The sequence below is a fragment of the Miscanthus floridulus genome, chromosome 1 (genome assembly GCF_019320115.1).
Source record: "Miscanthus floridulus cultivar M001 chromosome 1, ASM1932011v1, whole genome shotgun sequence".
NCBI classification, from domain to species: Eukaryota; Viridiplantae; Streptophyta; class Magnoliopsida; order Poales; family Poaceae; genus Miscanthus; species Miscanthus floridulus.
Genome location: NC_089580.1, coordinates 138,336,976 through 138,355,182, shown reverse-complemented (window position 1 = coordinate 138,355,182; position 18,207 = coordinate 138,336,976). Strand labels below are relative to the sequence as shown.

Genomic DNA, 18,207 nt, shown 5'->3' with positions numbered 1-18,207 from the left:
TATCCCCAGCCACGAACACATAGGACTCAGGCTCTATCGTCTCCCCAGGCAGTTCCACCCAAGGGGAACACTTCTCTGCGCACACAGGGTTCTCTACAAACGCCACTATCAGGCCTAACACGAGAACAACACACGCAGAGGTTTCTCCTCTAGGGTCCCTAGCATAGAGACATCGCCCCATATGAACAAGCTTAAAGGAAGGCAGGGATTCAAACGGAAAAGCTTAATTCATTTCCACAGAGCAAGCTTACATACGGCTTTCCCTTTCGGGAAACCCCAAGCACTTAGCACAAACCTTAGGGATTACCTTACAAGCGCAGGATGATCACGGGGACCTCCTTTATTCTAATTTACAGCTAATGGTGGAGTAATACAACGGTAGTGGAGTATTACTATTCGTGATGGATGATTCTCAGAATGCTTCTGAGATCATGTCTTCATGTGTATGTGTGTGGGTGTGGAGTTGGTGGAGTGTGTGGTGGATGAGAGTGGGTGTCTGAGGCTTCGGTGTGTGTCTTCTTCGGCTTGAGCATTCGATGCTGAATGAGTGCGCCCGGCGTCCTGCTTTATAACATTGAGGAGCGTCCTTCGCGCTTATCTTCTGACGGAGCGAGCCTTATCGTCTGAAGGAGCCTTCGAGGCAAAGTCATCGTCTGAGGTGCCTTCGTGATTAAGGAAGCGGCCGACGTCTTCAATTATCATCCTTTACTGTTGCCTGGACAGCTGGACATAGAATAATTGTCCTAGCTACAGTAGAGTGACTGTATATTCCTTTTGCGCTGTCCTCCATCGCGCACGGATAGTATCCTTCTGGATATTCTTTGGTATGGTCTTCCACGCCCGAATGATTGATGTTGCAAACATCAAATCAAGGATAGGCATGCGGTATTATCTCCATGGCATGCGAAATTCAAATTCTGGTATCTTTATTCTTATCTTCCCCCGGGCAAATTGTTGATAACACCTTATCAACATAAAGAGTATATTTTTTATATGCACATATTGACCTAAGTCTATATTGATTCTTCAATATTTTCTTCGTTGTCCACTTCTTCAGGTTACCATATTTCATACCAGGACAACAATTCACGATATTCTTTTCGTAATTGGCATTCTTTGCCATAACTTGGCTTTATTAGTCTACCAACTTCTCTTTGTATTATGCTATATCTTTCATAGTATTCTCTCAAGAATACTTTTATTATTTTATTTTGGTACATCATATAATATTCAGGAGCAAATTTGGTATTCCCTTCTAATTCTTTTGCTTCACTGAAAATTCTCCAATTATCATGGTTCGTGTCTTTGACGAACAACTCTTCATAATTTTGCCATGAGTCTGAATTCCATGTAATAGGAAATTTGTATGATCCCTTTGTAATATATATATCATGGCATGCTGGTCTTATTGGCTGTGTAAACTTTGGTGGATTGGAACAAAACTTAATTTTGTATCTACCTTGAATACATGCTAATTTCTTACAAGCTTCTTTGATAGCTATTCCAAAGTCTGATTGGAGTATTTCTTCAAGTGTACCATATATATCATGAACTAATCCATGATCAATAATAGTCTGTAGAGATATATCATCTCCAATATTTCTTTGTATACTTCTGAAATATTTTAAATTTATATCAGCCTTCAATATTAAGAATCTTTGATGAGGCTTAACAATTAATTTATCATCAAGATGAAGTAAAGGAAAAGTATTTGCATTTACAATTATTCCTAGATGTCTTTCTTTACCTTGGTATAATTTCATAAAGTATTTTTGTATATCATGAAAGGTTTTGTACTGCCTTTCAGCATATTTCTTCCAAATTAGATCTATAATATCATGAGTAAAGTACGACAAAATTTGTTCAGTTTTAAAACTTAATCTAGGAATGAGGAATTCTTGTGGAATATTGGTTAAATATTTGTTTCTTTTTTCCTCTAGAATTACTTCCTTTTCTGATTGCACTTTATTTTCTTCATATATTATTTTAGCTTATGAATTATTTTTCATATTGCTTTGTTGTTTTAAACATGACATGCATGCTTGTCTTAAGCATAGCCTACATGTTGCTCTTTCTGTTGGATCTTGATAATATATGCAAAAAACACATTTTATATTAGGATCGCCTTTTTTATGATCCCACTTGTGTTCGCAGTTTATTTGATCCATCATTTTTATTTTTAATCCTGCTAACTCATCAATTAAATCTAACTCTTCATCACTTGATTCTTTTTCTTCATCATATTCTATTTCATCTGTCTCTATAATTGAATATATTGATTCATCATCCATTATATCATCATCACAGACTAAGATATTTTCATTCACACTATCTATTATTTGAACCTTTTCTTGTTCTTCTTGCTTATTGGAATACCTTTTCTTGTCTTTGTTAGGGCATGTTTTGCTTAAGTGATCTGGTGAGTTGCAAATAAAGCATCTACATGTACTATCATAATTTTTTCTAGGATTATATCTTCTTACATTCCTTTTATGGAGGAATGGAGCTCTACTGTCTGATCTTCTAAGGAAATAGCGTCTCTTTGTCTTTACATTTCCTTTCTTATAATTCTTAGGATATTTCTTATTTCTAGATCTCTCTTCTCCATATGTCAATGGTATTTGAACTATTTTATTGCAAAAATTATAATCTGATTGCTTCATTGATCTTTGGGCTTGTATGTTGGTGCATATTTTTCTTAACTGTTTGAAAACGAATGTTATAGCCTGAGAGATATTATATTCTTTACCAATAGTTTCCTTTTTATATTCTTCTAATATCATAGAACCTAAAGGCTCTGGTAATTTATTAAAATATTTTTCTACTATACCTTAGTTATAACCTTGCTTGGCAGTAGTAGCATTATACAAATAGTGTTGAGAAAATTCTTTTATTCCTTTCCAGCTTGTCAGTGACAATTTTTCTATTTCTTTTAATCTTTCATTTTGTAATACAGTAAATCCTAATTCAGGATCTTCACCTATTACAATGCTTGATATAATATTTGCAAAATTATATGGATTACTACCAGCCATTTTTAATTGAGCATAATGGTTAGGGAAAGCTTCTACCCATTGTTCCCATAAAACTTTGACTGATTCTCCTAAAAATGTTTCTAAATATGTAATCATATCTTCTACTCTATTTCCAATATTATGCTGATTTTGTATATACTTTTGGACTATCAATCCTTTCCATATGCTAATTATATTTGACCAATCTATAGGATCATGTGCTGCTAAATTTAGTATAGCACCATCACTTTTATAATTCTGGAATTGCACCTTCTTTTCAAATTCTCTTCTTTTTGAACCCATATGCTTATATTGTCCAGGTATATATCTATATGCAGGTTCCTCTTTTTCTGGAGGCCAAGTTCCTGGTTGTCTAGTTGGTCTCTCACTTTCTCCTTCTATCTTTATTTCAGGACCTCGTCTTCTTTTTGATGTACTTGGATCTATTTCCATTGCTTCTATGGCATTATTTTTAGGCAACTCTTTATTTTCTAGGGTTAATTGGATTCATGCCATTATAATTTTCGATGTTTGAAGAAACGCCATTACTATTCGTCTATTTCGAACCATGTCATTACAATTCTTTGTTTCCCACAAAAATGCCACTGAATACGTATGGACCAGCTGCAGGCGTATACGAAGACGTATACTTCATCTAATCTGTCACTGACACGCGGACCCCACATGTCATCTCCTTCTTCCTCCTCTCCTCATCTCTCTCTTCGGCTCTCTCTCCTTCCCGACGCGGCCACGGCGGGCGCTGCCGGCGGTGGCTGCTGCGGGCTTGTGGGCGAGCCGATGAGCCGCTGTCGTGACCCCGCACGCCGCGGGCGAGCAGCCGGCGACGGGAGCGCCACAGCCGCGCACCCCGGCATGCCGTGCCCCCAGACCCGCCCTGGCCCGCCATGCGGACTCTCCCTCGCCGCCGGCCGCGCAACGCGGCACGCCGCCGCGCAACGCGGCACGCCGCCGCGCCCTAAGACGAAGACCTGAGGCAGCGTGAGGCGCCGCGAGGACGCGAGGTGCGGGAGGAGCGCCGCGAGCTCCTAGAGGTAGCGCGAGTCCATGGCGAGGTCGCGCTCGTCGACGGTGACGCGGACCCAATGGAAGATGCGAACGGAAGACGAGGGGGAGCAGGGCGTCGCGGCGTCGGACAGGAGCAGCACCTGGAGGTCCTTGAGGGAGGAGGGCGAGAAGGACGGGCACCGGGAGGTGGGGGTCGCCTTCTCATGGCGGCGGCGGCCGCGGCTGCTCGCCAGCGGAGGCGGCACAGCTCGCCCGTGCGCCTGCGATGCGGCAGCTGCTCGCCTGCGCACCTGTGGGAGCACGACAAGCAGACAGCGCCAGCGCGTGCTCGAGTCAGTTGCCGGAGAAGATGGAGAAGGGAGGAAGGAGATGACTAGTGGGGTCCACATGTCATTGGCACATAGAGGGAGGAAGATGGAAGGGTAATTTTGTCCATACAAAAATAAGATGACGTCGGGTATGCTGCCGGTGGGCCTAAGTCCTTCGTACGCGTACACCATGGCGTATTTCAAAGAATCGAAAAATTGTAATGGTAAAAATCAAAATAGATGAATAGTAATGGCGTTTCTCCGAACATCGAAAATTATAATGGCATGAATCCAATTAACCCTATTTTCTAAGGGGTTTATGAGAGTTATTGAGTTATTACTGCATATCTCAATTGTATCTTCATCCTCTTCTTCATAGCTTTCTAGTAAGAGCTTATTATTAATTTCCCATTGCTCATCTTCGCTTATATCATTATCTTCTATGTCATTTATCTTATCCTTGCTATGTTCTAATTCTTTTTGGACTTCTTTTACCCTGTTATCTATTTGTTTTGACACAAAGTCATTTTTCTTTATTGGAATGCTAAGTTTCTTAGCATTTAATTCTCTATCTTTCTTGATATTTTCAAGTCTACATATTTCTCGTCTAAAGTAGAGTTCCCTTTCTCTTATAGCAGCCCATTTGCATATCATGGAGGTTTTATATTCATCATGAATTTTGTTTAGCTTTTGCTTATAATGATTTATTTCATTATCTATATCTAATTTTTCCATAAATTCACGTATGCTATGTCTTCTGTTTTCTTCCAACTTTGCCTCTGAACTAGATGCTTCTAAATCATCTAAACTTTGTTCTTTATAATCTACAAACCTAATACTAGTCAACCCTCTATTATTTTCATAGCTTATGTAATCTTTAGGTTGTTTTAAAATTTTTGGTTCTATTAATGAACTTATATTCCATTCTTCTCCTGCTCTTTCTTCAGAACTTATTTTAAGAGGACTCATAAATTTTATTCCTTTAGATTGCATACTTTCTACAACATTATTCACATTTACCTTGTATCTGGTTCCACTTCTATTGGTTAACCTTTCTATAAATTCTATGCTTACTAATAAATTCGTTTCTTTAAATTCTTCATATCCTTTAGTTTGAAATCCGAATGCCATCTTATCTATAAATTCTTTAACTGGCATTATTAAGTCTAGAGCTATATATGTTATCAACATATTTTCATTCATATCACCTTCTAAAAATCCTAATGCTGCTTTATTTATTATGTCCCATCTTTTATCTAATAAAGTTATTAGAACCTTGGTTCCTAATTTTTTCCTTATCATTCCTTTGATTCCAATAATATACATTCCCTGATGTATATATTTATACCCTGAATATTTTAAAGCATTCTCAAATTGTTTACTAACAATTCTTAGCAGAACTGGTTCTGTCAATACACTTAATTCTACTTCTCTAGATATTCTATATAATCCATTTTTATTTTCAAACCATCCCATTTGATATATTTGTTGAGGCCTAATTTTCCTCAAAGTATCTTTCTGATATCTTTCAAGATCTCTTTCTAAGTCTATCACTTCTTCTAAGGTTTCAATATCCTCACATTCTCCTTTTAGTTTATCTTTAAAACTTAGAGGTCTTATGTCTTTATTTACTAGCTGGAGTGACTTGTCTCTTCTAGATAGGCTCTCAGATACTTCCATCTTTCTGAATTTAAAGATCTAGTGGACTCAACTATTCCTGCTGATGATAACACAATTTCTTTGTTATGCTCAACAATATTATCAGTCTTCTTATATAGATAAGTTATATCTTTTTTAATATAATCACTATTCTGGCTAATTCTTCCTAGAGAAACTTTACTTTCTTCTAAAATTTGTAAAGCTAATTCTAATTTATTATTAGTAACTGAATATTGCTCTTCAAGGTGCTTATGTTCCTTTTGCAACTTATCAAATTTTAGTTCTAGCTCGTCTTGCCTCTTTCCCCAAGATATGTAAAAGTTATGTATCAAATCAACTATTAAATTTATCTGACCGTGAGAGGTATGCCAAGTATGTTCTTCAGAACTATTTAATCTACACCTTATATTTATATTCTCTTTAGTAGTGACTGTCTTTCCTGTATTCACTTCTAAATTTAAATAATGTAACTTTTCAATCTTCAGAATATTATGGTAAATCCCTTAAATTCAACTTTTAATAACCAGGCTCTGATACCAATACGACAGGGGGTACCTAATAACGAGAAGCGAACTCGGAATTCAAAATTCAAATTTAAAATTCCCAAGTTACTATTCACAGCACTATTCAAATTCAATGTTTACTATTCAAATTCGCGGCTACTATTCAAATTCGGGATATGAACAGTGCCCGAGCACTCACCGGGAGTGGCTCAACCACTTTACTATTCAAGGCAAGTGTCGCTTTCAATCTCAAATATTTTATGCACGCTGGATGAGCGAGCGCTCAATTAGTGAATATAAATATTGATATGTCGCTTTCGCGCGTGAATATTTTATTGACTCTCGATGAGCGAGCGAGTGATTAGCGAATATAAATATTGATATATCGCTTTCGCGATTAGCTAATCTGGTGCTTAGTGAATATACTTATGCGGAATATTTCTAAGGATCTTCTGCAGGCTGGCGAGACCAACAATTCAGCCGGTCGTGCGTACTATGCTTGTGACAGTCCTACTCGGTACTCACCGTATGCATCACTAACTTGCTTCAGAACTAGACTATCCCGGTCTACTCCGTTGCTATCCCCAGCCACGAACACACAGGACTCAGGCTCTATCGTCTTCCCAGGCAGTTCCACCCAAGGGGAACACTTCTCTGCGCACACAGGGTTCTCTACAAACGCCGATATCAGGGCTAACACGAGAACAACACACGCAGAGGTTTCTCCTCTAGGGTCCCTAGCATAGAGACATCGCCCCATATGAACGAGCTTAAAGGAAGGCAGGGATTCAAACGGAAAAGCTTAATTCATTTCCACAGAGCAAGCTTACATACGGCTTTCCCTTTCGAGAAACCCCAAGCACTTAGCACAAACCTTAGGGATTACCTTACAAGCTCAGGATGATCACGGGGACCTCCTTTATTCTAATTTACAGCTAATGGTGGAGTAATACAACGGTAGTGGAGTATTACTATTCGTGGTGGATGATTCTCAGAATGCTTCTGAGATCATGTCTTCATGTGTATGTGTGTGGGTGGAGAGTTGGTGGAGTGGGTGGTGGATGAGAGTGGGTGTCTGAGGCTTCGGTGGTTTTCTTCTGCTTGAGCATTCGATGCTGAATGAGTGCGCCCGGCGTCCTGCTTTATAGCATTGAGGAGCGTCCTTCGCGCTTATCTTCTGACGGAGCGAGCCTTATCGTCTGAAGGAGCCTTCGAGGCGAAGTCATCGTCTGAGGTGCCTTCGTGATTAAGGAAGCGGCCGACGTCTTCAATTATCATCCTTTACTGTTGCCTGGATAGCTGGACATAGAATAATTGTCCTAGCTACAGTAGAGTGACTGTATATTCCTTTTGCGCTGTCCTCCATCGCGCACGGATAGTATCCTTCTGGATATTCTTTGGTATGGTCTTCCACGCCCGAACTGCGTGTGTTGTTCTCGTGTTAGCCCTGATAGCGGCGTTTGTAGAGAACCCTGTGTGCGCAGAGAAGTGTTCCCCTTGGGTGGAACTGCCTGGGGAGACGATAGAGCCTGAGTCCTGTGTGTTCGTGGCTGGGGATAGCAACGGAGTAGATAGGGTTAGTCGGCTTGAGCATTCGATCCTGAATGAGTGCGCCCGGCGTCCTGCTTTATAGCATTGAGGAGCGTCCTTCCTTCTTATCGTCTGAAGGAGCGAGCCTTATCTTCTGAAGAAGCCTTCGAGGCGAAGTCTTCAATTATTTAATTGAGGAGCCTTCGTGCTTAAGGAAGCGTCTGGCGTCTTCAATTATCTCTTCGTACTGTTGCCTGGACAGCTGGACAGAGAATAATTGTCCTGGCTACTGTAGGCTACAGTAGAATGACTGTATATTGCTTTTGCGCTGTCCTCCATCGCGCTCACTCTCATCCACCACCCACTCCACCAACTCCACACCCACACACATACACATGAAGACATGATCTCAGAAGCTCTCTGAGAATCATCCACCACGAATAGTAATACTCCACTACCGTTGTATTACTCCACCATTAGCTATAAATTAGAATAAAGGAGGTCCCCGTGATCATCCTGAGCTTGTAAGGTAATCCCTAAGGTTTGTGCTAAGTGCTTGGGGTTTCCTGAAAGGGAAAGCCGTATGTAAGCTTGCTCTGTGAAAATGAATTAAGCTTTCCTGTTTGAATCTCTGCCTTCCTTTAAGCTCGTTCATATGGGGCGATGTCTCTATGCTAGGGACCCTAGAGGAGAAACCTCTGCGTGTGTTGTTCTCGTGTTAGCCCTGGTAGCGGCGTTTGTAGAGAACCCTGTGTGCGCAGAGAAGTGTTCCCCTTGGGTGGAACTGCCTGGGGAGACGATAGAGCCTGAGTCCTGTGTGTTCGTGGCTGGGGATAGCAAGAGAGTAGACCGGGTTAGTCTAGTTCTGAAGCAAGTTAGTGATGCATACGGTGAGTACCGAGTAGGACTGTCACAAGCATAGTACGCACGACCGGCTAAACTTTTGGTCTCGCCAGCCTGCAGAAGATTCTTAGAAATAATCCGCATAAGTATATTCACTAAGCACCAGATTAGCTAATCGCGAAAGCGACATATCAATATTTATATTCACTAATCACTCGCTCGCTCAGCCAGAGTCAATAAAATATTCACGCGCGAAAGCGACATATCAATATTTATATTTACTAATTGAGCGCTCGCTCATCCAGCGTGCATAAAATATTTGAGATTGAAAGCGACACTTGCCTTGAATAGTAAAGTGGTTGAGCCACTCCCGGTGAGTGCTCGGGCACTGTTCATATCCCGAATTTGAATAGTAGCCGCGAATTTAAATAGTGAATCTGGATTTGAATAGTGCTGTGAATAGTAACTCGAGAATTTTAAATTTGAATTTTGAGTTCCGAGTTCGCTTCTCGTTATTAGGTACCCCTGTCGTGTATATATATATATAGAACTACTACCCTGTAGCTGGCTATAAAATAACTTATTCTATAGCCACTTTGAGTTACGATAATTACTATGTTAATTTACGAGATTATAGTAACTCCTTACTAAGTGGTTTACTATAACGTTATGGTAAATATCCCCATGTGTTATAGTAACCCAACTATCGTAAATATGTATTGACATTATCGTAAATTAATATATAAAATTATCGTAAATGGATGTGGCTACAGAATAACTTATTTTGTAGCTGGCTACTGAATATACTCTAGAACTACTACTCTGCAGCTATCTATAGAATAACTTATTCGGTAGCCACTTTGAGTTACGATTATTACTATGTTAATTTACGAGATTATAGTAACTCCTTGTTAAGTGGTTTACTATAACGTTATAGTAAATATCCCTATGTGTTATAGTAACCCAACTATCATAAATATAAGTTATTATGTAGCCATCTCCATTTACGATAATTTTATATACTAATTTACGATAATGTTAATATATATTTACGATAGTAGTTCTATATTTACGATAGTAGTTCTATATAAAATTATCGTAAATGGAGTTGGCTACAGAATAACTTATTTTATAGCTGACTACTGAATATACTCTCCCTATATATATATACACACACATGTCATTGGTAGCTCTCTGTATAAAATGTGCGGCGGCCATGAAATAGTTTCCTTTATTCATTTTCCTCTCTCATAGGTGTTGACTTGTGGAACTGGTTTTCAGAAATGCTATTGCGGTTGCTACCGAGATGACCACCGTGCTATAAAAGGGTTAGCGGCAAGAGTTTATCCTTCTTGTAAGAAAAAAAAACTCGATCTCTACCTAATATTAAAGAACGAAGTATTTCTTTCGATTCAATTTTTATTTTCCAAACTGCACTTCTTTTGTTTCGGCTTTTACTTCCTAATAAACTGACCTCTCATACCCACCTTAGAGCATCTCCAAGAGATTAGCCAAATTATTTTGTAAAGCTAAATTTAGCTATTATTAGACTTCAAACGTCTCCAACTATCTAAGTGGCTCTCCAAAATTTACAACCTCTCCAACCTGGAGTATTCGGTAACTATCGCTCGCCATCGCTCCTCTTCGTGCGCGGGACGGCCTCTTCCCGCACATTCGTGACTACTCGCGCGCAGTCTTCTTCCCCCATCTTTCTTGTTGGTCCCCGTGCAAGCATCTATCACTACTACAATAAAACTTAATCGAGGTGTTTTGCAAAAGGCCTCGAAGGCGGGCGGGCATTTGAACCGCCTCGGTTAATGTCTGGGATTAACCAAGCTGGTCATTTTTATTAACCGACGCGGTTACAATCAACCACCTCCTAAATGGCCCGCCTCTGAAAAAAGGCCGAGGCCCGGACGGCCCAAACCAGGCCCGATAGGTGCGACCAAGTATAAAACCGCACCTTAGGGTTTCCTCTGCTCCCCGACAGGGCCGAGCGCTCAGCCGCTCGCCTCCCTTCCGAGTTCCCTCCGCTCCCTCTGCTCCCGAGTTCCCTCCGCTCCCTCCCGAGCTCCCTCCGTCTCCAATCCCTCAACCGCTCGCCTCCCTCATTTCTCTCTCTCTCTCTCACGTCGGTGGCGGCGTAGCTCCCTGGAGCAGGGGCACGTGCGGCTCGCAACCATCTCGTCTCCCTCATCCGCTCTCCTCTAGCGTCCTTGCGCGACCTCATGTCGACGGCGCGGTGGCGCGGCCTCCCGTCGGGCATGCGGCCTCCTGCGGCGGAGGGGCTCGATGGCGCGGCCTCCCGTCAGGGCTCACGTCGGGGCGCGCTGCTGGAGACCGCAGGAAGTACGGGGCGGCGACCACCACCAGATCCGACGAGGAGGAGTTCGATCTGGCGAGGAGGAACCCGGATTCGGCGAGGAGGAGCTCGATCTGGCGAGGAGGAGCTCCGCCCGGATCCGACGAGGAGAAGCACAGGGCGAGCGCCCACCACCTGATCTGCGCGAGGAGGAGCCAGATCTGGTGTGGAGGAGCCTGGATCAGCGGGCTCGTGGGGCAGCGGGGCGCGGTGGCGGCGCATATCTGGCGAGCGGAGCGGCGGCGTGTGGATGGGCTCGCTGGGCTTGTCCACGGTTTTTTTTTTCTTTTTTTATTTAATTGACCAAGGCGGGCGACCAACTGTCTTCGTTAAGACCGGATTAACCGTGACTTTTCTGTGGAGGCGGATGGGATGCCCATGTCTGTTTAGGAGGGTGCCTATTTAGCGCAAGGCAATGAAATAACAACCTAAACTTTTCGACACTAGCAAATTGATCAATCGAATGGATCCCCGACCATTGGATAGGACATAGGAGCATCGTCGTTACCATATTTAGAATTCGATGAAATTAGATTTATTACTAGACCCGAGGTATTTGTATCCGTAGGCGGCGGCGGGCCAGAGTGGACCCCGGCACGGGATGATGGATGCAGTGCGGAGCGGGGCGGGTGGACGGCCACACTTGACACTACGGATGAGAGCAGAGTGGGGAGATTTGATTTGATTATCTTTTTGGTCCAGACAGACGACGCCAAGCCTGAGCATTATAGTACTCATAGACTCACCTATATATTATTATTTGGAGAGCCAATTGAATGAAAATAGCTTAAAGAGTCAATTCACACGCGCGACTCCGGCAATCAGATGTCCGCGCCGCGCTAGCAAGCTTGCGCCTTGTTCGATCTCCACATGTGTTACTGAGCCTTCGAGCTGGCTTCTTTTCGTTGCAGGGAGCCTGCTGGCGATGCCAAGGTCACGGCCACACGCCGCCACGGCTGGACCTCACGCAGGACCGGCACCTCACGAACATACCGCGGCCCTGGGGTGCCATGCGCCTGCGCCCGCGCCGGACCTCACCACTGGCACACGATGCACCGGTGCCAAAAGATAAATTAGGGAAACAAGCAACGACTGCCGCCTGCGGGGCAGAGGAAGCGATCTATCTACGTACCCGCGGTGGGGACTGGTGACTTGACTGGCCGCGAGTCGCCCTCACTCTCCAGTCTCCACTCGCGCTTGCGTGTTTTTCTAGTCGGCGCGGGCGCGGCGCCTCTCCTCGGCGGAAAAGGCCACCAGGGAAAACCAACGACCGCCACCACGTCCAACCGGCGCTGAAGGCGGCGCGCGCGGGGGCCGTTCAGAGTTCAGACGCCGCCGATCGCTCGCCGTCCTTTCCGGTTCGGCAGTAGGCACTAGTACCGCCACCACAAGACCGTGGTCCTTGCCGTGCCGCACCTTTTCCACCTTTTTCGGTTTTGGCTTGTCCTTTTTGCTTCTTCTCCCACGATTTACCACTGTCACTCCTATCTCACGTAGTACTAGTATCGCTATCTACCAACTCCGCAGTCCATAGTCCATGATATGATGATATATGGATTTGTGGATAGTGCGGTATCCGTCTTTATCTTAATTTCATTCCTCTCTCGTATCGTCTGACTTTACGTGTGAACTTCCTGCGTATGAATGCAGAGACTTCGAATTTGTCCGGGCACAAAAGATATACTCCTGCTTTTGTGCTCGAAATGGTTTTCGGTTTCGCAGCTATTCTTGAAATTCTCCACGGAGGTTTCAAACCCTCTTTTTATTTCAAGACAAGAATTGGGTGTAAATCCTTTTTTCAATCAACACACAGAATTCCAAACCTTGGGATCGGACCCGGCCTTCTGAAACCGAACACTATTATTTGCTCCTGAAGAAGGACGCTGACAGGTGACAGGAGTGGTGGCTGGGATATTTGTTCTTCCATAATCTTATCTGTTTGGGCCTGATTAGGGAATGTTATTGGATCATCTAAACGGCCCAGCCCGTCAGACCTCAGTCCTCCTAATAGCCAGAGCCAACCCGTCAGGCGTCAGCCCACACAAGCTGCTTCAAGTCGTACTGAATGCGTGTATTGCCCACAAGGCCGCAACTGATCTGAATGCTGTGGACGGAGTCCATTCTTGTGTTCAAGTCACAATTTCATCATACGCTCCACAATGCAAAGAAGCGATATTTTCCTCCCATTTCTTCATGGCTAGAGAACTTTGTGTAATTTTGTATATCCTTTTTTCATTTCTTTCTTCGCTTCTTGAACTCTTTTGATGTACTTTTGGATCTCTTTGTTTTAATTTAATTCTCTCATTTGTTGAGAGAAGAAGAGGTAGCTTTGTTTCGGTGTTCAAAAAGACTAGGCACCTATTACAAGCTGATAATAGCACACAATATTTCCATCTTATTGCTAATGGTGAGCACAGGAAAACACACATCTTCCAATTGGAAGGGAACAATAAAATCAGAGTAAATTGTAAAATATGGCAAGGAACTAAAAGAACATGTCACCTTTTATTACCAAAATTTGTTTGGACCATCACAGGAAACAATAAACTAATTTCATTGTATTGGAGAAAAGATTTGGTGACATAACATAAGTAACCGAAGTAGAAAACGGTTGTTTAGCAAAAAAAATAATTTACTGAAAATGATGTCAAAAGAGCCATTTTTCAAATGGAACGTAACAAAGCACATGTCTGGATAGTTTCCCAATTGAGTTCTATAATTTTGTGTGTGGGTGGGTGGGGGGGGGGGGGGGTATAACTAAATCCACTTGGTTGGATATGTTACACGATTTCTATGAAGGAAAACTTTATCTTTTTAGCCTAAACTTCGGGAAAATAACATTTCTGCCAAAATGTTAAGAAGCTTTGAAAGTTCAACAAATAGATCAATTGATTATCAAATGTGAGTTTCAAAATCTTCACAAAAGTTGAACCAGATAGGATAAACAAGGTAACAGAGACGGTGGTGCAACCATCATAGAGATGGCCTTCCTACCCAGTACGAATATTTTGCAAGGCATCACAATCCTTCATGAAACAATTCATGAACTGCATAGAAAGAAACTAAATGTCATCATTTTTAAGGTTGATTCCGAGAAGGCATATAATAAAGTAAAGTGGTCCTTTTTTAACAAACGCTGAGAATGAAAGATTCCTAATGAATCGATCAGTTTGTCTTCAGAAGGAGCACAACAAACCCATAACTAAAGGGGAATGTTGTTTGCTGGTAATGGAGATCTTTACAAGAATGGGTGACTGTTTTCTAGTAATAGGCTTAGTGCTTAGCATGCCATTGAGTTTGAGTTTGTCTCCAATTGCAAACTATACTTGGTTTTCATAAGTCTTAAGTCGACCGAAGGCTGGATCTATAAAAAATGGATGGTTGTTGCAAAACTTTTGTAAAAGGCGAAGACCCCTCCTATTCCTGGAAAAAAGGTTGGAAATCAACCCCCCCTCCACCCACCCACCCACACACCCAACAAATAGTCCAAATCCAAACAGAAACCTGGCGGGGGTATATGAAACATCAGATCAGATAAAGAAAATTGTAGTAAGTTTAAGGGTTCGTCTAGACTAGCAAACAGCCAGAGTAGACTTGGGAATTAAAAAGATAGGATTGCATGCGTCTGCAAATTAAAAAGCCTAACCGACGACAAATGTTGCATACTACTACATCAAGTTCAATCTGAAATAACAACGACAATACGAATTAATAAAAAGGGTGCTGATCGATCATCGATCCATGCATACGGAGTTGGATCGAACCTAGCCAGCCACCACGGCTGCCTAAGGTTCGTTTATTTCAGCAACTCTCCACAGGCTCGACATCATTTATTCGGGGCACCCTTGATCCAGCAGCAACTCAGCAAGCACATCAGAAGAATGGCGCCCTCTCCGGCCTCGCCTGCTTGCGCTTCCGCCTGCGGAATGACACGTTCTGATTTGCGGCCGGCGGTGGCGGCGGCTCATCAACTTGTGCAGGTATCTCATGCTCAACTTCAGAGTCAGGCAGCTCCTCAGCAGCCTCTGATGGTTCAGCGGTCATATGCACTTGGAGGCTCCTGTAGCGAAGCTCAGCTTCAGGCCCCGAGAAGTCGTCTTGCGATATATCAAAATTCCCCTGATCGATAATAAGAGGCATCAGAACTGATATATATGTACATTGGACACACTTGCTTGTTTTATACAGAATTAATGGAGGAAAAGTTAAACATACTTTACATATCACCATTCTTTATTATTAATGTAAGAGTAAGAGATGGCCGGTGTGTATGTAAAAGGTATGAAAAAACACAATGTTGATCTCCAAACAACTAGTACTATAAATGGATCAAATGATCATCATAACATATATATGCATTATTAGTAGCTAAGAGAAGAATCATACATACCTCGCAGACAAGCGAGCAGTATAAGTTGGGCGTGCTGCGGAGCCAGGTTCTACAAGTTATGCAGCGAGGTGTCCCTGCCTGAGGCCTGAAATGCTTGGATCTGTTCATGGGCCTCAGATGCACCACCTTTCTTGCATTGATAACATATGTCTGCAAATACAAGGAATTTGCATTATAAAGTACATACATGCATATTGAGTCGACAAGCTAGATCCAACTTTAATCTGTATACTACTGCACTAGCTATATATTCATATATATCATGCCCAACTGGGAACAGAAATGCTAATGCAATGTATCCATGTGTATATATATATGTATATATACCTGTATCCTGGAGGCGTCGATGCTGAGCTGCTGCATGTCGGAAGCATGGACAACAGAGCGGTAGACGTAGCGGCGGATCTTGAGGAGGCGGTGGCCGGGCTTGCTGTGGGTGCAGCGAGGGCAGGTCACCTTGGAGCACTTGCGGCAGAACATGCACTGGTCCGCTCTGTTCTTAGACCCGTGCTCCTTGCATGGGTCCCAGAACTTGGTTCTCAGTAGCGTTTCCAGCCATGCGGGCTTCTTCTTCTTCTTCTCTTGCTGCTCCTCCTGCTCATCCTCATCCTCCGCCTCCTCCGGATCCGACTCCGGATCCGACTCCCACTCAAAATCCGACTCCCACTCCGACTCATACCCATCGGACACCGGTACAATCTCCTTTCCCTTCCTCAGCTGCTTCTCCTCAGCCACCGGTGGCGCTGGCGCCTCCACCACAATCTCCTTTCCCTTTCTCTGTAACGTATAACAATCAACAATAATAATTACACAACAAAGATGCTTGAGCAATGTATGATCATATATATGCGGTCAGCGGTTAGGCTTAGCTAGGTAGATCAGATCGAATCTTGGAACTGTGCATATGCATTTTTCGTATTCCTAATAAAAAGGTGTTAGTTCATTGGTGAGATACAAATATACAGATCGAGTACGTAAATAAATCATATATATATAGACGACTAAAAGATCAAGAGCTAGCTAGCCCATGCACGTGGAATTCTATTGCAAAGGCTACAAATACGCATGGGTACAGTCCGTATGACATCATTGTCGCCGCGTCGTCCTAACTTGCCGGGCAAGTGCAATGAAGCCCACATCTGCCTGCTGTCTAGGCGCTGCTTTGCCCTTTCGGCTCGATCCACAACCGCCCCAACAAGCCACCCCCGAACCTTCTTTCTAATTAAGCCCTAGACACGGTAACACCCCCCCCCCCCCCCCCCCCCCCCCCCCCCAAAAAAAAAAAACCGTCCCTGATTCTCAAAAAAAAAAAAAAACCCTTCCCAGACACCTATATCATCAATTGTTCTAAAAAACTATCATCAATTGCTGACGTCTTAAAAAAACCGAGTTAATAATGGAGGTGTTGCTTGGACATCTTTTTTTTAGATGACTGTTATGTCAGAGGCGTGATTATACAACGAGGAATAGCTGACATCAACTCAAAATAGGGGAACTAGAATAAGCCCTTGTTTAGTTCGCGAAATTTGGGATTTTGGGCTACTGTAGCACTTTCGTTTTTATTTGACAATTAGTGTTCAATCATGGACTAATTAGGCTCAAAACGTTCGTCTCGCAATTTCCAACCAAACTGTGCAATTAGTTTTTTTTCGTCTATATTTAATGCTCCATGCACGTATCGTAAGATTCGATGTGACGGGTATTGTAGCACTTTTTGGGAAAAGTTTTCGCGAACTAAACAAGGGCTAATTGCTGGCATCAATGAATCAATGTACAAATCACAAAAAGGATTCTCTTAAAACAATGAAACAAAAGAAAAGTAATTAAGCAGGAATGGTGAGAGGTTTCTTTGCAAAACCACTCTAACGTTCATGCTCACGCTAGCTTATGTGTGAACTAGCTATGCCCACAAGGATGCCATGCCTCTTCCATTGACCCCTTGGCAATATGAATTGTTAAATCCATCATGATACACTTCTAGGACCACTTATGGAAACTTATTTAAAAATTAGATAAAACGAGTTGGATAGAAATCTAGAAACATGTAAGCAACGTTAACGGTTTTACTAACGGCTTCTAGTTGTATAACCGTTGTTACCTGAAACTCAAATAGTTATGAATGCGGTAACACACAAGAAACACTTTAAATGATTAATTGTTTGTACACAAGTACCACGAGTGATATAGATAAACCTAAATGGATGTCATGCCACATCCTCATGGAATGGATCCTCCCTTAACTCCTGTTGGTATCAAAGGATAAACCCACGATGGCCTTGTGGGACTTTATTAAACAAATAGCTAAAAGAAGTTGCACGGATCGGAAAACCAGAGGCCGTTACAACCGTTATTGTTGCATACGTGCTTTTGGTTCAAATATCCCTTACTACCTGAAACACAAACATGTATGAACACAATAACACATAAGAAACGCTCTAACGACACAATCCAAAGTAATTGGTTATGTGTACCATGCCTCATACATGCCCATGAAAAAAAGGAGATCTTCAACTAAACTCAGGAAACAAACATATAAACCATGATGAATCTGCAGTCTAACAAAATTGGGATG

At 42.5% G+C, this 18,207-nt stretch overlaps 1 pseudogene; it reads right to left on the bottom strand.

Moving 5' to 3' along the window:
• Nucleotides 1-208: 208 nt before the first annotated feature.
• Nucleotides 209-3,467, bottom strand: LOC136542278 (uncharacterized; annotated as a pseudogene).
• Between the last annotated feature and the right edge of the window lie 14,740 nt (nucleotides 3,468-18,207).